We start from the raw sequence: 26,982 nt of genomic DNA, 5'->3' as shown, positions 1-26,982 counted from the left end.
TTAATTGTGGCCTGTTTCAATATTAACTTCCTAAAGTCAATATTAGATATAAAGGCCTGGCTAATGGGCTACTTCTGAAGAGCAGAAATGTGTAACACTTACCACTGCTAAATTAGCTCCATTAAAGATCACTAATAATTAGCACTTTAAACATGTGGGTAACACCTCTCTAAGCCCAGCTAATGAGCAAACCATTTGTTTATTCTTCACAGGCTTTAACATTAGCTTGAGCTGAGGCCTCAGCTGCAATACACAGGTTCACTCCCTCTCCCTCCCTTCCCAGAAAAGGTGCCATCACTCAATGTCCCCTGGACACAAGAAAAAGGCCACTTCAGAAGTGACTATACCTGCTCATCATTTTTTTTTTTTTAACAGAGTCTTTGCTAACTGATCAGGTTATTTAAAGTGCTCATGCCTCACAGATGGTGGTGAGGGTGGTAGATTTATTGTCTTTTTTTCTTACACTGAGCATTACTCTTGGATGGGTCCTCAAAGTAACACAGAACATTTGCCAATGATAAATCAGTCCGTGCTGAATATAAATCAGCTGTTGAACATTAGCAGTATATTTGCTTTTATAATATGTTTAGAGAGAGTTACAGAGGTACTCAGAGGCAGGAGGTGTGTGCTGTGGAAGTTCAGACATGTAAAAGTTTCAGTCCTTGGGACCCTCACTCTCAGTCTCTTTCCCTCTTCCCCAGTGTGCATATCAATAGCATTTTAATTTTAATTTAATCAGGACATTATGACTTTAGTTAAAAATGAAATTGATGATATGAAAAGCCAGCTTTGGCCTCTGTCATTATGGAAGGCACTCAGGCAGGCATCCAAACATGAAATGGCCCGGCACATCCCCAAGGCCTCTTTCCTCTCCCCCGCAACCGACCCATGGCCTGAAATTCAGGTGTGGGTCGCAGTAAAGCAGCAATGGCTGACTGCAGAGCTCAGAGCAGGAGACCCTCATGGGCAGCTCCCGGAGCAGTCTCTCTCACCCCAGCCCAGAGTTTCTCCCTGTTCCCACCTCCAGGCTTTCTGATTCCACAGCTGTGCCATTCCTGCCCTGGTCTCACTACCATGCCCGACAGTGGAAGCAATGCCAGAGGGACAGATTGGACACAGGTCCACACAGACATAGAACAACTAGGGCCAAAGTAATAACAAGGTTTGCAGAATTGCAAGTGCAGCCTGACAGGTGAGAAGGGCCACACCCAAAGGCCATATTATTGAACAAACTTCAGCAAACTAAAACCCCTTCTCCCACTTCAAGGACGTGCGTGCTGCTGTCCTTGGTCCTGAGCTAGTTGTGTAGTTGCTACTCAGAGTGACTGCTGTCCAGCCTGTCTTAGGATATGTGAACCAAATGCGAAAGAGAGAAAAAAGAGACGTTAAGATATATCAGAGAGATAAACAAATATGAAAAAGTGTTGAAAGGGCTTCCCTGGTGGCGCAGTGGTTGAGAGTCCGCCTGCCAATGCAGGGGACACGGGTTCGTGCCCCGGTCTGGGAAGATCCCACATGCCGCGGAGCGGCTGGGCCCGTGAGCCATGGCCGCTGAGCCTGTGCGTCCGGAGCCTGTGCTCCGCAACGGGAGAGGCCACAACAGTGAGAGGCCCGCGTACCGCAAAAAAAAAAAAAAAAAAAAAAAAAAGTGTGTGGTGGGGAAGGCCTTGAACCTCATGAAACTGCATTCAAGTTATTGCATATAAACCCATATGTGCCCATTTTTCTGAGAAGAAAATTGTGTAATTCCAGTTTTCATGAGATTTTCAAAAGGGTCAATAGCTCCCTAAGTGGTAGAGAACCACTGGTCTAAAGCAAAGTCAAAATGAGACCCTACAGTCTGCTTTGAGTTCTAACCACTAAATCCTATCACCCATCACCTGCCCCACTCATGGCCCACTAACATTCGTGGTTTAGCTGAGACCCAATAGGGTGGTTGGGCTGGAAGAGAAACTAGAGAAGAGAAATGATTTAGATTCCTTAGCTTGGATAAGAGGAATGTGAGGCAGATGGTGGGAGGTAAAGCCTATGCGCCAGATCCTATGCTCTAAGGATAAGCTTCAGAGGCGGTTTTCTCTTGTTACAGAGGGCCAGAAGGAGTGAGGTTAAACACAAAATGAGTTTTTTTGTTTTTTGTTTGTTTGTTTTTGGCCACGCTGTGCAGCACGCGGGATCTTAGTTCTGCAACCATTGCCCCCTGCAATGGAAGCACAGAGTCTTAACCACTGGACTGCCAGGGAAGTCCCTGAAATGAGTTTTATAAAAACCTAGGCAGTGCCTTTCCTGGGAGCCTTCCTAACTGAAGATTTCTCTGGCCTCTAACCCCAGCTAGCAGAGTGATGACAACTTTACCCAAGATCCCTCTTAGACCATGAGGGGTTATGGTCAAGATTAGAGCCAGTAGAGGGGGTCTGCAAACTTATTTAACAAGATCCCTTGGAGCTGGATCATGGCAGAATGAGACGCAGGCTCTCAGGTGTTCCTAGTCAGGCAGCCACAGCAGAGCAAGCCTGGCCAGTATTCTCTCATCAAGCCGTCTTGCACCAAATGGTGAGCTTTCCCAGGGCTGGAACATCCCAAGAGGCAGCTCACAGACCTGAGCAAAACACAGGCTCTGGATTCAGATAGAACTAAGTCTGACTCCCAGCTCCAGCACTTACTAACTGTATGCCCTTGGACAGTTTACTTAACCTCTCTGAGTCTGTTTCCTCATCGGAGGTAAAAATACCTACTTCACAGGCTGTAGTGATGATTAAAGGAGAAAATCTATTTGAAGGTACCAGACACATAGCTGATGCTATGTCAACATAACACTCCTTCCCTCCTTCCTGTTTATCTTGGTAGCCCCAGCATGGGGCGTAGTACACAGTAGATGCTCAATAAAAGTGTTGATTATGTGAATAAATAAATGAATGAGTGAACGAGTAAGTGAATGGAGTAAATTCAGAAAATGGCAGCCAATAACTACCTTTCCACCTCCCCACTACATACCTGTAAGCCATGTTGCTCACACTCCTCTTGCAGTTACTCTGAATTTTCATTGTTTCTTTCTCTCCCCTACCCAATCTGGGCTGTTTGATGAGTACTCTAACCACTCCTGCTCCCATAGCCAGGTTCTCCAGATGCAAAAGAAAGCCTCTGTCTCCAGCGGGAGAGCAGCTGCTGGTTGAGTGCTTGCCCCTCCTCCTGTGTCCAGAGCGCTATGGTCCCCGGCACCCCTCCCATACTAATCTCTATGTGCTGGAGCCTGTAGCTGGCCAGCCTCATCCCGTCTTCCCTAGCTCCTCTCCCCACTGCGCTGGGTTCCAGACAAAGGTGTACTGGTCCAGATGGCATTTCTGAGAAGGACCCCTACTGAAAACGCATCCTGACAGCAAGGTCACCATCTGAGATGAGGTAGCCCTAACATCTACCTGTGGGCAGAATCTTCAGAGCCCCATGAGGAGCCCCAGCAGCTTGCAGGGAGAAACAAGAGGCCTGAGGGGAGTCCATGCCCTGTGGGTCTTTTCTTTGGTTGGCCTTGAGCTGTCAGGCCATTGAGAGTGGACAAAGGGCTAGAGAGGTCACAGAGCTAGGTGTGGAGGCTGGAGGTGTGGCGAATACACACCCCGGTGAATCGGACCCTTAATCCACTTGCTACATAGAATAAATGGCTCCACGCTGCTAAAATTCTCTGTTCCAGGCTCTCTGAAAGTCTTTTCTCATTAATTCTCCAATACTTACAATTTTCTCCAGTAATGAGCAAAATACCTCTAGGAGGCTGGGAAACCTGGTCCTCTTTGCTCTTTTCCAGCTCCTTGAAAAAGAGGAGACCTTGCCACAACCAGGGAGCCGTGAGGCTGCCTTGTCCATGGATGAATATGCACATGTACTCAGAACACAGCTTATATGCTAAGGACTAGAATAATATTAAAGTAGGGAGTAATGACATTCATTATGGCTTCATACTATTGAAAACTCACACGAAACCTAAATGTTCAACCACAGGGGATTGGTAAAATTAACCATGGTCTATCCACTCTATGCAGCCATTAAACATGACACTGTACAAGAATAATTAATGCCATGGGAAATGTCATGGTATATTGTTAAGTGAGAAAGCCAGATTATAAAATAGCATGTACAACTTTATCCCCATTGTATATACACTGGTGTGTGTGTATAAAAACCATATACATACAGTAGACAGCGATTATTTTTGGAAAATGGGATTATGACTAATGTTGTTAATGTTTCTCTAATGTTTTTCACTGTCCAATTTTTCTTATTTGTTCTTGAAATAATTGAGATACAGCAAATTCCCTTCTTTGTATATTAATCTTTCATATACAGCATCCTTACATAATATTCATGCACTTAAAACATTTAATAATTAGGTTGTGGTTATGACACTATCTGCAAACTTATTTAAAGTTTAGGATAACTGTGTTATGCAGCTGTTCACTCTACGATGTAATTCAATGGCAAATAAAAGTGGCTATGATTCATCACAGATAAAGTTGTCTTACGACTAAAAGAAATGAAGTCCAAATAAGCTATAATAAGAAATTTAATTTTTCATTAAATGCCATTTAAAGATTTTCCATAAATGTAAATAGGGTTTATCTCAGGAAGACAAGACATTAAAGAAGATTCAAGTAAAATAAAATTCAAATAAAATCAACATGGTTTTGTATTAAAAAGCTAAATATTATATCAGTTGAATGAATCTCTAAATACCTATTATGTGCCAAAGGAATTTTCAACTAGACTTTCATTTGGAGGGATACATGGATAAAAATAATTAAACATAGGGCTTCGTGGTGGCACAGTGGTTGAGAGTCCGCCTGCAGATGCAGGGGACACGAGTTTGTGCCCTGGTCCGGGAAGATCCCACATGCCGCGGAGCAGCTAGGCCCCTGAGCCATGGCCGCTGAGCCTGCGCGTCCGGAGCCTGTGCTCCACAACGGGAGAGGCCACAACAGTGAGAGGCCCGCATACCACAAAAAAATAATAATAAAATAATAATTAAACATGTTTTGGAAAAATGATGAATAATGGGTTGGGTTTGCCCTACTAGATATTAAAATATATGTTTTTTAAAGTACAATTATTAAAGGTGGCACAGACAAAAGAATTAACATATAAATGAATGGAGCCTGATTAACAGACCTAATATAGATCTGACATATTTAAGAACCTAATATATGATAAGGGAAGAATCTAAAGAAATAGGGAAAAGATGAATTATTCAATAAATGGCGCTGGAAAAATAGACTAGTTGGAAAAGAAAAATCAAGTTAATCTTCATAGCTTCACACTATACGCCAAAATAAATTTTAGAGTAGAAAACCAAATCTTAAAAATGGCATACAAAAAAAAAAAAACACTGTAAGAAAAAATGTGGGTGAGTATTTAACTGATCCCTGAATGAGAAAGAGCTAGACATGAAAACACTGAAGAAATAAGAAAGGAAAATATTTATTATTTTGTCTATGGAAATTTTTAAACTATACATCAGAGTATAAGCAAAACTTAGAATGTAAATGCCAATCTGGAAACGTATTTACAACAAATCTGACAAAGGATTAATACTACTCCCTATCTGAAAAACAGGCAAAGAATATAAACATACATTTCAAAAAAAAGGAAGAAATGGCAATAAACAAGAAAAAGTCGTCAACCTAATTAGTAATCAAGGAAGTGCAAACTACATAATGAGATGTTTTAAAATCCTTTAAATTTGCAAAGATTTTGAAAAGGCAACAATCCTCAATGCTGGCAAGAGTTCAGGGCTAGCCCTCTCTGCCCACATCCCTGCCAGTGCACTTAAAATGACAGCAACCCTTCCAGAGGGCAATATGGTAATAGGAACCATGAATAATAATATACATAATCAATGACCTAGTAATTCAGTTCCCCTTCTGATGTCCATCTAAGGAACTAAGGAAAAATGACGGCAAATATTTGAGGAGAAGGGGTTTCAAGCAGCACTTTTTATTGTGGTCCCAAACTGCAAACAGCCTAAATGTCCAACAGAGGGGATTAGTTAGATAAACTTGAGATAGCTCTAAATGAAAAACCAATCAGCCATTAAATTTTTTATTTTTGAGAAATTTATAATTTGTTTTTGTTTTTTGCAGTACATGGGCCTCTCACTGTTGTGGCCTCTCCCGTTGTGGAGCACAGGCTCCGGACGCGCAGGCTCAGCAGCCATGGCTCACCGGCCCAGCCACTCCATGGCATGTGGGATCTTCCTGGACCGGGGCACGAACCCGTGTCCCCTGCATCTGCAGGCGGACTCTCAACCACTGCGCCACCAGGGAAGCCCGGTAATTTATAATTTCATGGAAGAATGCTCACAATATGTAAAGTAAAAAATAGGATACTAATGATACAAGTACTATACAAATATTAGGCTGAATCTTATGAAATTGTTGAGGCTCAACTGTTTTTTTTTTTTTTTACCTTCAATAATAACAATTTGGTATGATCCCAAATATGGATATAATATATTTCTGGGTTGTGGGGATTATTAAGATATTTTATTTTCTTCTTTATACTGTTCTATAGTTTTTAAATTTTCTTCAATGAATATGTATTAAAATTTTAAAGCTGTATAATTATGTGAAGACCATATGAAGAACCATCCATAACTGTAATTTGTAATAAACCACCTCTGCTTCCTCTTGTCTGGATTTTACAATCCTCTGCCTCGTTGATCTCTTAATCTCCATGCTCTTCATCTAGGTCTCTCTTTTAATTTATTTGCACATTCTGTAACTAGCTCTTTGGGGTTAATCCCCCCCAAAAGAAGCAGGGCCCTAGAAAGGGTCTGACCTGTGCTGTCAGTCCCCCTTCCTCCAGGAAGCCTTCCCAGAACAGGCATGAGAGTTATGAGATTTCTAATGCCCAGAAGTGGCCCCATGCTTTTCAGTCAGCAGAAATACCACAGAAGAGGAAAGCAGGCAGCCTCCTCACTGGGAGTTCTCCCAACTCGTGTCACACGGCCACTCCCCTAGAGTTGGACTAAGGTTCCTGCCCCGTCCCATGGTAGGATCACAGATAAAAGGTAAGGACCCAAAGGCTTGGGGGAAGGCAGCCAGCAGCTTCCCTCCAACAGCTCACTGGTGAGAATGAATCCATCACCCGCAGCCTGACGTCTTATTGTGCTTTCTATTCTTGCTAGATGTCTGCTGGCATCTTCATCTGCTACATGATGAGGACCTCTTTATGACATGTCCTCTCCCAGCACTTCTGGACTGTGCCACTCACAGAGCTCCTAGGCCCCAAGGGGTGGCAGAAAGAACAGACTTGGAGTTAGATAATCAGAGTTCAACTCATTTCAACTTAGCAACTTTGGGGACTTCCCTGGCAGTCCAGTGGTTAAGACCCCGTGCTCCCAATGCAGGGAGCACAGGTTTGATCCCTGGTCGGGGAACTAAGATCCCATATGTCACATGGTGTGCCACACTTCCTCAAAAAAAAAAAAAAAAAAAAAAACCCAAAAACCAAACCAAAAAAACTTCACAACTTTGAGGGGGTTCCTCACCCTCTTTGCCTTCAATTTCCTCAAGTGGATATTTCAATACTACCTCAGTAAGAATTAAATAAATCTAAGGTAAAGCAGTTGCCAAACTAGAAAGCCCTATACAAAAGCAAGGTATTAGTTATCATGCTTTTATTGTAAACTTCTGTGGAAGCAATTATAGATTTTACGCCTTTCTGGTCTTGAAGCATGCCTGTGCTTTTAGGTTCTAGCTAAAGCCCTCCCACCACTGCCACCATTACCACCAACCTCAGGAAAGAGGTAGCCCCCTATTTGGCAACCATGGTCAGAGAAAGCCTGGCTCTTCCCATCCACCTGCTGTGCTCTATTGTCTCAGGGGTGAGGACATAACTGTGCTGACTGTAACCCTGAACTCAAGGCAGGCACTAGATGCTGGGTAATTGTGTGGCTATGTGCCCATTCCCATTTGGGGAACACAGGGAACATGGTTCCCCATGTGGGGTGAGGACTGTGTTAAAGTAACCAAAGGCACATCCTTGAATTCCTACATGTGTAATTGTCTCAGCGTACCCACTAGGACAAGCAGATGAGTGAAACCTGGGAGACAGTCTCAGTTCTCCATGAAATGCCAGCCCCAGTAGAGTCCTGCCACCTCTTCCAACCCCTTTCTCTTCTGACAACTGAATGTATCCTCGCAACCTCTAGAATGCATAAAGAGATGGGTCCCCATCCCAGGAACAGGGCCAGGGCCTCCACCCTCCACATCTTCACCAGCCTCCCAGAGTAAAGCATCACTTCCTCTCAGCTGCCTCTCCTACGACCCTCATCCAGAAAAGAACTCCCAAACATGCCCAGTGGCTCTGCAAACAGCCCCTGCCAGTGGGTTTAACAGAGACAACAACCTTCCTTCTCAGAGCACTGGGCTGTGACAAAACATGCCCCTTCCTAGAGCACCCATCGGGGGCCAGAACCAAGCAGAACAAGTGGAATGTCAGAGCTAGAAAGCCCTTACAGGCTGCTAGTCCTTCATTTATAGGAAGGGAAACTGAGATCTAGTGAGGGGAAGGCACTCAAGGTCACATGATGAGTCTAGAAACCCAATCTTAGTCCGGCATTCTCTGCTCCATACCACATGGCCTGAAGTGTACCCCCCCTAAAGATGCGTTCACATTAAAATGCAAGGATGGGTAGATGATAATTTAGAGCTTTACTATCCAACACAGTAGCCATCAGCTACATGAGGCTATTTAAATTTCAATTAATTAAACAGAATTAAAAATTCATTTCCCCAGTCACATTTGAAGCAGCTAATGGCTGTCATATTGAAGAACACAGACAGAGAACATTTCCATCATTGCAGAAAAGTTCTAGTGACAGTGCAAATCATTTAGATGGATAGATATCCTACATAAAATTTTCTTGAGGTTAGGGTCTGTGTCAAGTGCTCCCTTGGAATGTACTGGGAATGTTCTCCATATCCCACAACCAATGACTGAATGACTGAAAGAATAGCCTATGATACAACCAACAAGGGCTCAGTCAGCAAGGACTCCGAGTCCATGAAACACAGATTGGCCATGCAAGGAAGCCAGAGAGACGGCCTTCCTTGGTCTAAGCACAGGAGCCTAGGGAAAAAACAAGTAGCTTCTGTCTCCTCACCTCTTTTTTCAAAAAGTATGATTATTAATTTTTGAAACTTGATCAAATTTTCCCATGGATACCAAAGCTTTCAGTTACTAATTGCCAAGCCTCACACAGATGCCTTTGAGCCTCAGCCACTTTGGGAGGTAGCTGTGCAGGAGACCAAGAGGCCTAAAGGAGAAGGGAAATCCTCACGTTCCCTAGTGGGAAAAAAATCTTCACTAACCTCTCGTTTTCAAGAGGCAATTTGAAACCCTGTGTGTCCGCTTACTTTATAGTGTCCAATCAAGCCCTTCATCAAGCCAATGAAAAGCTAATTGCTCATACTGGAAATCAGGCTGCTATGCTACAGTGAGAAGCCATCCTGCCCGATGGCTTTGTAAGCCCACAGTCCAATGCATCACAAGGTGAGAAGTCCCTCAGAAGACTGGTGAAGGGCTTCTCTGGTGGCGCAGTGGTTGGGAGTCCGCCTGCCAATGCAGGGGACACGGGTTCATGCCACGGTCCAGGAAGATCCCACATGCCATGGAGTGGCTGGGCCGGTGAGCCATGACCGCTGAGCCTGCGCGTCCGGAGCCTGTGCTCCACAACGGGAGAGGCCACAACAGTGAGAGGCCCACGTACCACAAAAAAAAAAAAAAAAAAAAAAAAGACTGGTGAACATTCTGTCAAGGAGAAAGCCCCTGTGCAAACAGGCTTGACTGGTTCTGCTCTATTCAACATCTTGAGTAAAAACCTGATTAAGAACATTTTTGCCAATTAAAAAAAATGTTTTAGAAATTTCTGGATGTACAGCCTCCAGTAAAGAAATCCTTTTAAATATAAAGGTTCATTTGTTAAAATGAGACCAAAAGAAAGAGAGATTAGCTGCCTACAGAGGTTGGGAAAAGACCAGGGCCCCTGGATATTTATTTTCTTTTATTTTAAATTGAAGTAGAGTTGATTTACTCCTGTATATTTTCAACACCTGAAGTTCCAACTATACATGAGAAAAGGAAAAGAATTACTCTGAGTTCTACCAGCTCAGTTAAGGTGATTGATAAAATTAATGTTCAGAGCTCATAAGATACTCAATGAACACTTGATTTCTTTTCTATAGGCTGTGAGTATATTTCTTTTAGTTCACACAATAGTGTATAATAATTTGCTTTGCTATTTCAATTTTCTTTTAACATCTTTATTGGAGTATAATTGCTTTACAATGGTGTGTTAGTTTCTGCTGTATAACAAAGTGAAACAGCTATACATATACTTATATCCCCATATCCCCTCCCTCTTGCGTCTCCCTCCCACCCCTCTAGGTGGTCACAAAGCACCGAGCTGATCTCCCTGTGTTATGTGGCTGCTTCCCACTAGCTATCCGTTTTACATTTGGTAGTGTATATATGTCCATGCCACTCTCTCACTTCATCCCAGCTTACTCTTCCTCCTCCCCGTGTCCTCAAGTCCATTCTCTACGTCTGCGTCTTTATTCCTGTCCTGCCCCTAGGTTCGTCAGAACCTTTTTTTTTTTTTTTAAGATTCCATATATATGTGTTAGCATACGGTATTTTTCTCTTTCTGACTTACTTCGCTCTGTATGACAGACTCTAGGTCCATCCACCTCACTACAAATAACTCAACTTCATTTCTTTTTATGGCTGAGTAATATTCCATTGTATATATGTGCCACATCTTCTTTATCCGTTCATCTGTCGCATCCTGATTTCAGAGATGGCAAAATGTGAGGGGAAAAGGGAATCTCAGAATCAATGAAATATGGGAACAAGTATTTACCGGGTACTTGTTATATTCTAGGCAATGAACTAAGTGTTTTAGATATTATTTCATTTAACCTTAAAATAACCCTATGAGTTAGAAATGTATGAAAGATCAGCATTTTACAGAGGAGAGAACTGAGGTACAGAGGGTTTACATGATTTGCTTAAGGTCACCTAACTAGTCCATAAGAAGAGGTGAGATTTGAACCAATAACTATTTCACTCCAAACTCCATCTTCTTAACCTTTTACCCTTTGAACAAGGCTGGAGCATTTGATGCAAAGTGAAAATGAGGTGTCTGATGGAGATAGGGCTGAAACACTGAAACTGTCAGAATACATAAAAGGAACTTGTTATGGTGAAATACTTACAACTAGAAGGGACCTTAAAGATAATGTGTCACAAGCACATACTTTATAGGCAAAGAAACTAAAGCCCAGAGGGGTTATGTCATTTGTGCAAGGTTACACAGCCAATTAGTGCAAAAGCTAGGATTCTAGAATTTTGCCAGGTAATAAGATCAAGCTTACCAATCCATAGTTGCTTGAATCTGCCAATTCCCATATTTTCACATCCTAGGCATTTCCCATTTTTATACATTGATTTCTTAGTGATTTTCCCTGTGATCACATAGGCAAGCTTCTTCCACTGAATTCCTTCAGGACTGAGACACAGAGCATTCTCAAAGCAGTGTGGGGAGGTGGACAGAGCAGGAGAGCCTGGGTTCTAATCCTTCTAGCTCTAGAAACCTAGCAGGCTTAATTTCTCTGTGCTTTGTGGATTCATATGTAAAATGAGGCTAGTAACACCAACCTCATATAAAGACAATGTCTACAAAGTCTTGATGGCACACAGTAGACGGACAATCGATGGCAGTTATTTTGGCTATGACTGTTGCAGTAGCTTGGTGCTTTTACTATGCCCTCACCTTTCTTGCCATCAGTTCTTATATGGATAATCTATTTTGCATTTTCCAATCTTAATTACATCCTCTTGGCCGGAAACAGTAGAAGCAGGATGACAGGCTTGACCCTTACCTTCCCCATCTCCCTTTAAGATAAACCAACTTTTCCAAGAAGAAAACTAAAACCTTCCTCTCTCTTTACTGATCCTAAGCTTGTCTCCTGATGGCTTTAATCCAGTTACCTGCCCTCCCTTTAATTTTTTATATAAGGCCTTTAAACATCAAGCTCCTTGAAGAAGTCCCTTTCCTTTTATAATTCATGCTGCTCGTCTTAAAGTGAAGGCTAACCCCTTCCCAAGGCATGGGCAGCCCTCAAGACTTCACAGCCACTTGAAGCTCAAGTTCAAAGCAATTTATGTTCAACTTTCCAACCACTGGGGGTTGAGTGCCAGTACAGGAAAAGTCCCTTCCTACCTTTTCAGGGATCTTTGTGCTTCTAGTTACATACATGTGAGAAGACAATGTGTGATAATTATGTCGCAGGCTGCCAGGAAGCTAGGGCGGACCCTCAAGCTGGGAAGTGGAAAGTGCCAAAGAGGCTGAGTAGCCAGGATGTGGGCTGACTTAACAGTCCTACTTTCCATTTTAAAGGCACCTAACTGGGGGGAAGGCACGGGCCCAGCCCCACAGTTAGCCACTCTGTGGAAATCCCAGCTGGTGAAACCAGCAGGCATAACCAAGGCACCTCCATCCCCCTGGGTGACAGCGTACCTCACAAAACACAGGCTTTGTAAATCAAGCATCACAAGAGCCCAAATGTCAGCTCCTGCCTTTGCAAGCCCTGCCTGGCTGTTATTTTCTTCTGGCTGCTTTTGTGGGACTTTGCAGTAAATTTTTGCTACCATTGATTAAAGGCTACTACCTAGGGGTGGATGCCCTAAGTGCCTTTCATACCTGATGTTGTTTAAGTCTCACAACTACCCTATGGAATATATATATATATTATTTCCACATTTTATGGACGAAAACTAAAGATTAGAGAGATCAAATAATTTACCCAAAGTTACAGGGCTAGGAAAGGATGAAATCAGGATTTGAACTCAGGTCTATCCCATTCCAAAGCCTGTGTACAAACCCTCATGCCATATGGATCTATCTCATCTAGTTCCCAAGTACCCTGGTCAAGGCACATCTGGAGCGTCAATCCCTTTAGGGTTGCGATGTAGCCATGTTTGGGGCAGCCCCAGACACACAGTTGGATGTGTCTGGGATGGGCCTCTAGTGCCTGAGTTTCTATGGAGTCAGAGGACAGCCAGACTGCTGAGCTTCTGCCTCAGTTTCCTGCTGAGCACTGTAGTTAGTCCCCTGCAGCTAGCACTGAGCTCTGAAACCCCACCTGACCAGTTAGGACCTTGCTCATCCTTTGCCATGCCCCTCTCCTAGAGCAGGCTGCAGGGAAGTGTCCTAGTCCCTGTGCCCCCAAGTCAGTGTCTGAGGGCCTGCCAGGAATGGAAGGATGGTCCCGCAGTGTAGGACCACAGACTACCCTGACCCTGAGGGTAGTCTCTTCTGACACTCGCTCTCAGGATTGCCCTAATCTCCCTCCCCCACCATGGATGGTGGATGGTGATGCTGGCCTGAAAGAAACTTTCTTTTGCATTGCTCCACTGGCTCCCATGTATTTCACTGCTGACTGTTTGCCTCTTCCAGGCAAGCCCAGCAGTCCCTGAGCACTCAGCCAGACATTCTGCCAACCCTTTCAAAAGGACCAATGCCAATCTTGATCTGAAGTGGGAAGGCAGTTTTCTTCATGTAAGCAAGTAACTAAAACAACCCATAAAAGACTGTCTGAAGCATTTCAGTCAACAATTGGCTAAATTAAAATGAGAATTCCCATGAACCTCCCCACCCCATTGACTGTTAATGACATAGTAACTATAAACACAACAGCAAATATTATTACCAACTTCAAGTGTTAACTTGAAACCAGATGGTAAAGTCAGCAAAACACTCCAGTCCTGGGAAGTTCAGGAGCTCACATAATACAGTTAATCCAGCAACTGTAAATCCAACTTAGAGGAAATCTGTATCTGACTGTGGGAATGTGCTATACTACCCAGTAAACCCTAGAGGCTAAGCATAAGAAGTCTCCTGTGGTGACTTGGGTTGTCCGATATCCATGGTGGCAACTGTTTCCACCAAGCCATGTACGGTTGGGCCAGAGACTGGCTGGTTGCTCACCAAGCCCACTCCCTCTTCTGAAGGACACAGCTCTTTTATTTCCCAGCTGCTCTTGCAGTTCAGAGCACTCACATGACTGAGCTCTAGCAAATGAAATGTGGGCAGAAGTGTTATATGCCATTTCCAGGACTGGCCCCTGAAATCGTCCCACACGTGTGTCCTCCACACTCTCTCTGCCCTCTTCTGAAGGCTGACTGCAGAGGTTCCATTAGAGGACTCCAAGGTATGGCAGAGTCACTGAATAGAAGTGGAACATCTGGAGTAGACGGTGACATGAGCAAGAAATAAGCTTCTATTACGTTACCCCTGATATTGGCAGATTATTACAGTAGTTAACCTATGCTGACCCATTAACAGAGAACAATGTTGACATTCTTGACATAATTTTGGGTGAAATATCATGATGGTAAACTGCAGACTGAAGAAATTACTTTCTCTCTGCATTCCAAAATCTTCTGTCTAGTGTTAATGTGTAAAGGGTGGACAGGTCTCTTTCAAAAGCAAGAAGGACATGGCAGTGATGTGGGTACCAAAACTGTGGGAGAACTTCAAAGAGAAGGAGAACAATTAACATAGAAAAGGGGGAAATTTGGGAGGACTTAGAACTACTTAGGACTTAGTAGTTAGCTGGGCTCTCCATCCTCCTCCCTGAAAGAGCTGATCCATTCCCACGCCTCTGACAAACACATGCGAAAGTACCAGGTACATTTCAGAGATCAATATAAACACAAAGCACTATTATCATTCTGATTCCCAAATCTAAATCCTTGGTCTCCTCTCTCACCCAGCCTAGCTCCAGCTGCATGGGCAACCACCAGCACGTGTTTCCATTTAGATGCAAAGTTCAAATCTTCCTCTGTTCTCAACTTTGTGTCTCCATCTTGCCACAGATGGGAATAATCATTTGCTTCACACCTAACATATGCCATATCCATATATAATAATTGTAATATATAATATTATACATGTATGTTATGATTATAGTAATTACCTCATTAAATCCTCTCATATTCTTTCCCAAGATAGATGTCATTACCTTATTTCACGGGTGTGGAAACTGAGACTCATAGAAGTCAAACGATTTGGCCAAGTTCACACAACTGGTAACTAGAACTGTAAGAATGATTTTCATTTATGTAAAACCTATAACTGACGAGAGTGCTTCCTTAAACAGCTAAATACACCTGGTGGTGTGCTAGACTCTGCTGCTCTGGCTCTCAAGAGCCAACAGTGATTGTCAGGATTTTCCTCAGCTCCTCATGAAACAGGTTGGTAGCTTGAACTCTGCCACAGATAGCAGTATTTACACAATGGAAATCAGCAAATGCTACAAATGCTATACTCAGGGCTTTCATTCCTCCTTGGAAACATTTACCATCACTAACTACACCTTTCTATTTGGACCAATATGGCAAGGCAACACTGTTGTCCTGTTGAGATTTCAGGAATAAGGAGTGGAAGGAAAAAGTGCCTTACAGCAGACTTTGCAAACAAAACTTACCAAAAGTGAAGGCAAATATTACAAAGACACAAAGGAATGAGGAAGAACTATGGGTCCCTCAACCTGGCTCAAGCTTCTGACGCTTCCATAAGAGCTCTCCTAACAAACTGGTAAGAAACAATTAGGAAGAACAACACCAGTTTAGGAGGGAAGGCAGTTAAATTCTGGGGCAATGTAGAGAAATGCTATGGAACGAAAGATCTCAGAGATTTAGTTTTGAACTAAGGGGTGAGGGAGGCATTACAAGCCTCTTGAGGTCACTTCTGAAACAGGGATTATTTTTTTAAAGTTTTTTAACCCCCAAACCTGTAATTAGCACATTAATGCACAGATAATCCAAAGCAAAAGATAAAAATCACATGATGCTTTCCAAAGCCAAAAATAAATGACTGGAACGTTTCCTTTGATCAGCTGCACACGGTTTACCTTCTGTAATCAAAGTGCATCTTAATTAGGCGAGCATGTGCATACACAATATTTGGGGAAAGGAGGATAGAAGCTTATAGAGTGGTTAGGGGCAGTCAGCCTGCATTCACTTTTCTCTTAAGTACGCACTCCCCCTGTGGAAAATAATCCCCATGTGAAAACTAAAGAAATTGGTGCTTTTACTTGTGGCCTACAGCAGTTGTTTCCAAACCTGGCTTATCATCAAATTTGGCTGAAAAAAAATTTTAAATATAGATGCTGGTGTCTAGATTTAGATTCAGTGAGTGTAAGAAACTGTGTGTTTGCCAGAACTGAACTGAAAGGCTCATAAAAGCATAACATCAAAACAATAATTATTATTAAAGGATTAAAGGATCCTAAGAAAAAACCTAAATAAGGTTGACCAACCAACCCAAGTACGGCCAGGGAGGGGAGAAACACTTCGGGCAGAGGGTCTGAAGGGGATTACAGTTTTTGAAGAGGTTACACCCAGATCTAGCAGGACTCTGAATATAAGGGAGGAAGACTAATTGCCACTTATTAGCTATGTTCGGAGGGTGAGTGACAATCACCCTCAGAATCCTCATCTGTGAAATGGGGAGAGTCACGCCAAAACTGCTAGGCAGTTGGAGAATGGAAAGCATGTACCACAGTTTCTGGCAGAGGACATCACTGTTAGTTACAGCTCTATTATTATTTTCTCTTTTTGACCCTGCTTTGGGAACATTATCCCATGCCAAAGCACAGAAAGCTACAGAAGCTGCTGCCTGGGTGCCTCCAAACTCCTTCTCCTGCAGCAGCCTACAGCGGGCTCACAGTATCTTCTGAGGATGACAGAGAAGGCTCATCACTGCACCCGGTCAAAAATCAAGAGAGTGGCTTTCACTTGGCTCTTCCCTCAACTCGCTACATGACCTTGAACAAGCCTTCTGCTTCTTTTGGTCTTAATTTTGAATCCTGACAAATGGGCACAATCAAAAAGAACCTGTCCTGGCCAGAAAGCTCTAATGAAGAGCCCAGGAGAATGGGTTAATGTGAAGCTTCAGACAGCTTAGGGATAACGAGCCAGTCTGTTGCTGTCCCCAGGAGCTTTCCCTCCCTCCTGGGTCAGGGAGATGGTTGACACTCCCAAACTGCTGCACTGAGCTTCTGCTAATTGGAGACTTGATGACAGATGACACCAAGCTTCTGGGAAACAAAACGATCTCTCCAGCCCCAGAGCTCTGCAGTGAGGAGGAGGGAGGATGCGAAACTTCCCCTGAGCTGCAACCAAGGCTCCTGGGGGCAGCACATAAAACATTAATGGGACTCAAGCCACCACCAGGACATGTCAGGGAGTACAGGAAACAAGCTAAGCTGAGAGTGGAGTCTGCCAGCTGGCACAACACACTGGGAACAAGCCAGGGCCAGCCAAGAGCAGCAGGACAGCCATGGAGGACCACAGCAGCATGAGAGCGCCAGAGACTCCAGAAGAGTCTCAGGAATTAAGGGAAGGGCACTTTGTTCTCCACCAGAGAGGAAAAGAGGCGTGTCTTGAAGAAAAGGTGAGAAAGTAAAATTAGGAGGGAAGGACACCAGTTGTATCTGTTGTGAGAGATCATCACAGGAGAGACAAACAATGGCCGTGCATTGGAGAAGGCAGGCTTGGGAAGAGGGGAAGGGTGGAGGAGTCTGAAAATGCAGCCTGAAAAAAAGTGAAGGGAACAGACCAGGAGAAGGAGGGAGGGTTCAAAAAAATTAGGTTACCCAAACCCTCATCAAAGGAGTAGGGTGGAATGACTGCCACTTATCAACCCAGAGAGATTTTCTAAATCACTTCCATGTAAATGAAGTACACCAAACATATGGGATTTCACACTTCCAGTGTGAGCTAGCTCTGAACACATCATGTTTTCTCCACTCCCCCAATCCCCCTTCTCTGCAAGTGAAGGGACATAGGAGATGGGGAGGGGGCGAGAGTGATAATGTGACAGGAAATGCCCACATGGCCCTAGCTTGCTGATTGGATGATCCTCATTTCCATCAGCTCCTGGTCACAGCTCCAAGGCCCAAGTCTAACTGCAGACAAGGAGATAGCCCAGGTAAAAACCACTTCTTCCCAAGATAGGAGCCACATCATTGGAGTAACTCCCTTGGCTGCATTTATGGATTTAATTCATACCAAATTAATTTACATGTCCTTAAAAGTTAAACATTCTCCAAAAGTAAATATTCCCAAGTCTATCACTTGTTTATGTTCGATGTCCTCCATCAGATCTGGAGTTCCCAAGGGCAGCTCTACACTTCTCCCTTCCCACCAGGAGCTTTGGAAGAACAGAAATCACACACACCAACCTATACAGACCCCAACAGAGCCTACATCAGGACTTTGTAAATACTTTTTTGATGAGGATAGCATTTTAAATGCTTGTTATTCCCTAAGGATTCTTCTCCAGGAAGAGAAAAGTTCTGAAAACTAGTAATGTCTGTTAAAAAGAAAGCACACAAGACTCCAGTCTTCCATGGGGAGTGCCAAGACCTGGAGTGACCAGGAGCTCAGCCAGCGGGAGTCAAGGAAAGCCATTGTTCTTCCTGCTATAAAGGATGGCCTGTACCACACAATGTCTCCACCACCCTCTGAGCCCCAGTTCAGCTGGGACTTCCCAGACCTCACAATCCTGCATTGGTTAGGATTGTGTTTGGCTGAGAGTAACAGAAAGCCCTACTATAATGGCTTAAAAAAGTAAAGTGCTTATATATCTCAAGCAACAAGAAGTCTGGGGCTGGCAATCTGGAGCTGCTTCAATGGTGGCTATCTTCTTGATCCACCACCTTTGCACACGGCTTTTGTCTCTTGGTCACACGATGGCTGCAAGAGCTCCTGGCATCTTGGCCCCATTCCAGGAAGGAAGAAGGGTAAAAAGCAAACAGCTTTCTCTTTGGGTGTTTTTATCTTTACTTGAAAAGAGAAGGCCTTCCCATTGACTTGTACCTACAATTCAATAGAATCGTGTCACATGGTCTTCCTTAATGGCAAGGGAAGCTGGAAATGTAAGTATTTCACTCTCCACCCTTTATAATAAAGGAAGAAAAGGGAGTAGATCTTTGGAATGGATGTTAAGTACACCAGCCTGCAGTATCTGTGCCATACATACAGATTCTCAAATCAAAAGGACACTCGCACCCTCCCAAGAGGGACGATGTAGGGTGCCTCTGGATTGTCTACTCTCTCAAATGTGAAGGGCTGTGAAAAAATTTACTCCAGTCTCAGAAAAACCTCTCGGGCTCCCAAATGTGCCCCCTCCCATTGAACATACTGAGTCACGTTTACATGCATTCTCTCATGTATTCCTCACTACAATTCCCTAAGGCACAGGTAATATATCCCACTTTTATAGATAAAGAAGGAGAGGCTAATGCCAAAGGTCCCATCGCTTATAAGTGTCAGGATCAGATTCTGAAGCCAGATTTCTAGTCTCAGATCAGTGCTTTTTTCTTTATACCATTGGTCACTCTTACACTGCATGCCTGACTGTTTCTGCTACTGCTGCAATCCACTACCTTTCCTGTTTATGATGACCCTTTCCCTATTTAAAATTGAGATTAAGACAAAAGGAGAAGATAGGTCATGGGGAATCTGGCAAATACCATGAAAGGTTGAAAAAGATGAGGAACCTCTCACTCTTGCCAATAGAGCGTGCATCTTGCTCTCCCGAAGCTCACCCAAAAGAGGTTCTAAAAAACCAAATCCAAGAATAGAAGATGGCTTGCAGGGGCCACCAGCTCCAAGGCACTCACTCCACCACCCTCAAACTGCAGGGACAGACTTGGAGTTCCCTGGCACGTCTGCGACTACCCCCCTGCTGCAGGTTGCTGCACAGGCTCGGCATTGCTCAGGCTGACCACGTACTGCTCCAGCAGAACGCTTTTATCCCTGCATGGTAATTGCCTGGCCACTGTTCTGACTCCCACACAAGACCCTTCACTCCTTAAGAAAAAAGGGCTGTGTCTAATTCCATATTGCATCCCCAGCATCTAGCATGATGCCTGGCACATGGTAAGTTCCTAATAAAAGATATTCAAATAAATAATGCAAAACATCAATTCTTCTTACTATAGTGTCTGTACATTTCTTTTTGCCCTCTCCAGAGTGGGAAGAGAAAACAGCTGGTCACTCTGGTGGGTGCCCAATTAGGACTCCACAGATCCCAGGGAGGGTAGAATTTGAGCCATTTAGCACAAATCTCTTAAGATGCAAGACCCAAGGAGGCTGAAATCTACAGCATTGGGGGTGATGTTTCTGCATTTCTGAGGTGGGTGAGGGGTGTAAGAAGGAGAGGGAAATGAGCTCTGAACTTCTAACAGGCAGGACTCTTGGTGCAAGGAAAGCAGAGGCGAAGGGAAATGGGAAGAAGGCAAATGGGAGGCAGCAAGAGTGAATGCCAGACCCTATCCGGGCGCCTCCATTCAGGGAATCAGTGCCGCAGCCACACAGGCAGCCTGGACTCGACTTCAAAGTCCCCCTGCCTCTGGCCTCTCAGGCCTTTTCTTAGCTTCCTTAAGTCCATTCTACTGCCCTGCCCTGACCCCTGGTACCTTGCCCCTGACTCTCCTACCTGATCCATCACACTTCCACGGACTCCCTGAGTCTACCCGAGGTCCCGAGGTCCATTCCCAGGCCCTGCGCACTGCAGCCCACAGCCACTGTTGATGGAGGAAGAGGATGCAGAAGCCAAAGGTGCCTGTAAAGCAGCGGTTCCTAGCCTCTCTGGAGTCAATGACCCCTTTGAGAATCTGATGAAAGCCACAGACTTTTGTCCCAGCCACGAATGTACATATGCATACAACCACAAGATTTCCATGCAATTTTAGGAGCTGGATAGACTTCTGAAAAAGCCCACTCATGGACCCAGAATAAGTACTCCTGGTCCAAGGTCAGTCACAACTTTTGTTTTAGAGCTGTTGAGCTCCCTGAGAGAAGCCCCAAGTGGCCCAGCCAGGCCACTCTCAGCTTGTCCTTCCCACAGGGAAGCTTTTGGAACAGTAAGAACACAAATTGTCTCTTTGATCCCTCCCACTCAGAAGCTTTTAATGAAAAAAACACTGAGCGCTTACTGCGTGACAAGCTGTGGGAAGCCAAAGGACTTGACATACATTTTCTGGAAATCTAATTTTCACAATAAACTTGTGAAGCAGGTATTCTCCCCTTTCAGATGAGGAAATCAGGCTTAAAGAAGTTAAGGAATCGACTGTGGTCACACAAATGCATAGTGGGTTATGGAGTGTGGAATCAAACCCAGACTTGTCCGGGACCCATGCCTGCTCTTGTGTGCTTTCACACTCTAGACAGTTCCCAAGCCTAAGTTAGTTTTAGGAGTAAGCCAAGGAAAGCTCCCCTGGCCACCCAAAATCTACCCCTGTCTACATGCTGCACAAAGCCTTTAATTCCACAATCAGAAATCTAGCTAAAAAGAGAAGTAATGCTTCATGGTTATGCGTCCATTTCTCTGGCTCTATATAAATGTGGCATTGTTGTTTGGACAGTTCATGGAACTGTCACCTGAGTCACTGAGTGTGAGCCAGAAGAGAGGGGTAGGGAGCACTCCAGTAGGAAATAGTGGAAAGCAGCTGAAGACGGGTCAGGGGACATGCTGGGGAGCATCTTTGAAGATGCAATGAAGAAAACTAGCTGGCAGAGGGAAAGGAACATTCCCAGATAAACTGTATAGCAAGAAAAAAAGATAAATTCCTTCCTATGAACAACAAACACTGCAGGGGCTTGGGGTCAGAGCAGAGGATGAGCCCTACCCTGTCAGGTACCTGCTGGAGGGCTGGGGGCTGGAAATGGCCTTTAGAATGGACTGTCTTGGGCTTCCCTGGTGGCGCAGTGGTTGAGAGTCCGCCTGCCGATGCAGGGGATATGGGTTCATGCCCCGGTCCGGGAAGATCCCACATGCCGCGGAGCGGCTGGGCCCGTGAGCCATGGCCGCTGAGCCTGCGCGTCCGGAGCCTGTGCTCCGCAACAGGAGAGGCCACAACAGTGAGAGGCCTGAGTACTGCCAAAAAAACAAAAAAAAAAGAATGGACTATCTTCACATGCTGGTAAAGCAAGATGCTGAGGCTAGGCTGGAGAGTAAGCCCAGCAAAGAACACACAGGAAAGATGTCACCCATAGCTGGAAGAGTGCCACAGCTTGGGAGGGACAGGGGTCAGGACTAAGTCAAGGTATGGTTTGACAGAGTCTAGAATCCAGGAGACAAGATCAAGTGAAAGTGGTTTGGGAGCAAACAAGGGGACAGGAGAAGACCGCACTCTGGGTGTCTGTTTATAACCGGCACCCAGGGATGCTTTTAGTGGCCAGAGGCGAGGGCTTGGTAAGTAAGAGGGCTGGTCTTGATTAAAGCACCTGAGGAAGGTGGGCCCCTTCCCCCCAGCATCATGGATGTTCAGGAAACCAAATAAAAAATTATAAAACAGAATGCAAATAAAAAGCTTAACCTGTTATAAGTCTGCAGGATACCATGTTCTTCGGATATACTAGAATGATATAAAGCAAACCTAGTCAACAACATCATTATGGATAGATGCAAAGAGTAAACAAGGGTTTATAATTTTTAAGTTAAAATAATCCTAAATGTTCAATAAGAATGCAATTAAATAAAGCATGGTATCAGTATAATTATTAGGTGTGTGGGGTCTGAAATCAGAATGCTCTACTCAAGAACTGTGTGTGACCTTTTGAAAATTATTTAAATTCCTTAAGCCTCTATTTCCTTGCCTGTAAATGGGCATAATTATAGTAACTGCCTCCTGGTATTATTATTTAGCAGAGTGCTTGATATATTCCTAGATCACTATATAGCCAGAAATAGTTCCATAAATGTTAGCTAGCAGTTGTGTTCTCATTATCAAGATGTATTCATAATATAGAATACTATTGAGCCATTAAAAATAATTTGTAGAAATATGATACTGAAAGATGCTTACAAACAATTTAGGGTTTTAAGAAACAGATTATAAAGCATGTATGCTTTATTTTTGTTATTCATACATTTATATCGTTATGTTTATATATATGTTTTATATGTGCATGCATTTTTAAAAACTGAAGTATAGTTGATTTACAATGTTGTGTTAGTTTCAACGTGTATGCATTTAAATGATTAAGAGAATGAGATAAAGATTCAGAAATGAATAGCCAAGGAGAACAGGAAAGCACTTTTGCCCTCAGAAATGAAGAAAAGAAAGGCCAACTTCAATACAGCCAGAAAAAGCTCTAAGGGAATGTGCTGCTGAGGACTTTCTTTGATGCGAGCTTACAGAAGATTCCTGCTGTCAGTGCTGCCCCCGTACCCCCCACTGCCCTTCTTCTCTCTTGTCCTCAGTCCGTGAACTGGGATTTAGATCTCTCCAATCTTAGAAACAGGCAACAGCAGCCTCGTTATTATCAGCATGACCAAGGATAACAACAGCCAACACCTCTCATGGCAGGAGTACCTCACCTTTTCTCAGAGCACTTCACACACCCGACTTGCCTCTAAAAAAACCTTCACCTGAGCGTTGATCCTGAGCAGGACCCCACCTGCAGCCTGTCCCAGTCTGAGATGCACAACCTCCTCTGGGCCAGGAATTAAATGAGTAAATCAGGGATGCTCACTCAGGCCACACAGATTGGGAGAGAACCACGTACGTTGTGCAGACATCACTGAGGGTTCTTGGCTAAGACCAGTGGAGTCATGGAAAACACTCCGCCCCCTTTCCCATGTATTCCCAGTATTCAGAGTGGACAGTTGGAGAAAGAGTTTCATGCCCTGAGGACAAAGCTGGCAAATGAAAGAAAGGTCCCCCGTTCCCTCCCTCTGGGCTCTGGGGAGCTCCGCCTCTTCCCAAGGCAAAAGAGCAATTTTGTCGAGAACCAAAATAATTATAGGAGTGCACTGAGTGCAGGTGAGTTTGATGCGACTGGCTGAAATTAGGTTTCTGGCAGGTAGGCAGGCCTTTTCAGGTTTCAGCAGGTGTCCTTTTGTGCAGAAGTGTGGACAAAGCCTCCCACGCTCGCTGCTAAACTCAGGAGTCAAGAGGTAGCTGAGAGTGAAGACAAAGAGAAGGGCTCTTGTGGAGCCCATTCTGTGCCCAGGAATAAGCATCCAAGGGCAGTGATGCATTGAAGCTCTGTATTTTAAGACCTCCTTTCAGGGTAGGTTGGATAAGACAGGTGGCTCTATAAGGCCCCTGGGGAGGAGAAGAAAAAGACTTTTTCCATCCTCCCACCTGCCCACACAGGGAGCCTCAGGAGGAGGGTCTGGAAATGGCAACATACTCTGTTAGGGCTCTTAGAAGGTCAGGGCCCGCTCCAGGAGCCTCCTCTCCATCACTGACAAAGCACTTCAACATGCACCATCAGTTTGATCCTTACAACCGGGGAACAGACAGCCTATCAGTTTATAGCAGGCAGCATCCCAAGGACCATGTCACACAGGAGGTCTTGAGGAAGGTGAGGGACTCTGGCCGGGAGAACGAGGCCCTGTGAGGTCTGATAAGCAAGCCCTCAGCAGCTTGGCTAAGCTCCAGGAGAAAAGGTAATTCACGTGGGGCTACAGGAAATGTTCTTTCACAACTTCTGAATGTGTGGGTGTGGTTTCTCCCTAAGCTTTAACCTTCTCATTACTTCTTCCCACATCTCTTCTAGTAGTAATAACAAGTCGACTTTGCAAACAGAATCTAAAGGTATTTGTGGTCCACAGACATTTACCCCAGTCTGCAATATCTGCAACAACTACATACACATGTTCTCATGCTTGTCACTCCCCCAACCTTCCACCTACCCCCTTACCATCACTCCCTTCTCTTCCTGACATTCAGGTCTGCCAGCTCAGGGTCCTCAAACACATGTCCTTAGAAAATACACTTTCCCCAATATACAACCCTCTTCCCGTGAAGCTATAGATAAGGGCCCACCCAGAAAGAGAACAAGGCCAGGTTGAAATCTGAAAAGCCACACTGACCCAGAGGCCCTGGCCTTACAGAGCCACCTGGTGTACAAGGAGCACTGGGGGAAGGCTCAGTGCTCCTTGGGTTCAGCTGCACCCAGAGATACATCTCACAACTCAACTCAGATATTAACTTCTCCTGCTCCTGTAGGGCAGACCATTTATGCTTCTAGTAACATGGAGATACATTTTGAATGACAGGTGACAACCAGCGGCAAGTGCTTACATGAAGATTATTTGCTTCCATGATCACCTGGAGGCAAGTGTTGATCCTAGTGGGAAGAAATGGGATGTAACTCCTTTTTTTTTTTTTTTTTTTTTTTTTTGCGGCATGCGGGCCTCTCACTGTTGTGGCCTCTCCCGTTGCGGAGCACAGGCTCCGGACGCGCAGGCTCAGCGGCCACGGCTCACAGGCCTAGCCGCTCCGCAGCATGTGGGATCCTCCCGGACCGGGGCACGAACCCGCATCCCCTGCATCGGCAAGCGGACTCTCAACCACTGCGCCGCCTGGGAAGCCCAGGATGTAACTCTTTTGAATACTGCATTTCATTCCAAGAAGTATATAGTAGCATCATGACCACCAGGAAACTAGAGCCTAAGAGGTGCCTAATTTGCCTATCATCACACAGCTAGTAGCGATGACGCAGCCAGGACTAGAGCCAGGTCTGCCTGACTCCAAAGCCCTTAATCTGTACCCTCCTTGCCCTGGAGCTCCTTCCCTCTCCTCCAGACCTACCTGAACCATGCCCATGTGAGTCACTCTTCCAGTGGCATCACTGGAAGAGACTTTGGGGGACCAGTCCAGCTCATATTGATCCCTCCTTCCTCTGCTCTTTTATTACACTCATAGTCTGAAGTATTCTACCTAGCATCGGATTTTTTTTTTACTCTCCTATTTCTCTCTAATTGCTTCATGTGTGACTTCATGGCTTCCGAACCAGTCCCTGCTCCTGGATCATTTTCTCTCACTTTTCCCACTATGCCATGGGGCGCAAGCACTAGTGAACAATGAGCTTGAGAGATGCAGATGCAAACTCTGGTTGGCACCCTCTTTCTGGAGTACAGAATTTCAAAAGTCAGAATTCACCCTAGTTCTACCTTTTTGGCTCTTTTCACAAGTTAAAAGTGGTGCTTATGAAGAATTCTAAAAAAATGGGAAAATGCTTATGATAAAATGTCAAGCTAAAAGAGATAGGATGCAAAAATAGATATACTGTGTGAGCTCAACTATGTATAAAGTGCATAAAAATACTGGAGAAACTATATTAAAGAAAAAAGGAAAATAAAGACTGGAAGGAAATATACCAAAGGTTAAAGAGGGGTTATACCAAAGGTTAGAGAGGGGTTATCTCTGGCTGGTAGGACTATTAAAGATTGCTATTTTTCCATTTAGTTTTCTGTCTCTCTTTTGGAAACACTAGAAATTGCATGTTAAAGAAATTCCAGAATGAAAGTCAAATTGGACTCTATTTGTAGAGGAGTTAGTAGGAGTGAGCTTGGTGGTGAAGAAGGGTTACATTAGGAAAAAATATTTTAAAAATATTTCATTCAGAGTTCTGTTGTTTTGTTTTTAGGGTATAATTCTCTAGGGATGTAGAGACAAATTGGAGTTTAAAGCCATTTGAAATCATTCTCCTCAGTGTGGCTATGCCATCAATTTGATACCTGGTTGGGTTCACTCATTCATTTTGGTTTTCTTTTTTCTTTTTAGGAATTGCTTATTAAATTTAATTTTGTTTTATAATTTGATAAAACACTCAGTTGGTTTCTAAATTGCAGCTACAAAGCAAAGTACATTCAGAGAAGTCTACGTTCTCTATCTTCTCCATTCTCTTTCTTCTTTCCCACTTGAGTGATTTTTGTTAAGTTTGGAATTATTATATATAAATATGTATCTTTATTATATGTAAATATATATGTATGGATATATATACATATATATATATATGCATTCTTATCCCTCCTTTTTCAATTATAAGGTAGTATATTACATACAGGGTTTTTTTTAATCTTACTTTTTTCACTTAATAAAATATCTTAAAGATTAATTT

At 44.0% G+C, this 26,982-nt stretch overlaps 1 protein-coding gene across 5 annotated transcripts in view; it reads right to left on the bottom strand.

Annotated features, from left to right (window-relative positions):
- The window catches only part of LOC309806836 (kalirin), a 465,266-nt gene that overhangs the window by 287,612 nt on the left and 150,672 nt on the right, over positions 1 to 26,982 (bottom strand). The gene's annotated exons all lie outside the window — the stretch shown is intronic.

This window comes from Mesoplodon mirus, assembly GCF_964341445.2.
Source record: "Mesoplodon mirus genome assembly, chromosome: 6".
Classification (NCBI taxonomy): Eukaryota; Metazoa; Chordata; class Mammalia; order Artiodactyla; family Ziphiidae; genus Mesoplodon; species Mesoplodon mirus.
The sequence above is the reverse complement of the archived record's forward strand: the minus strand, read 5'-3'. Positions and strand labels throughout refer to the sequence as shown.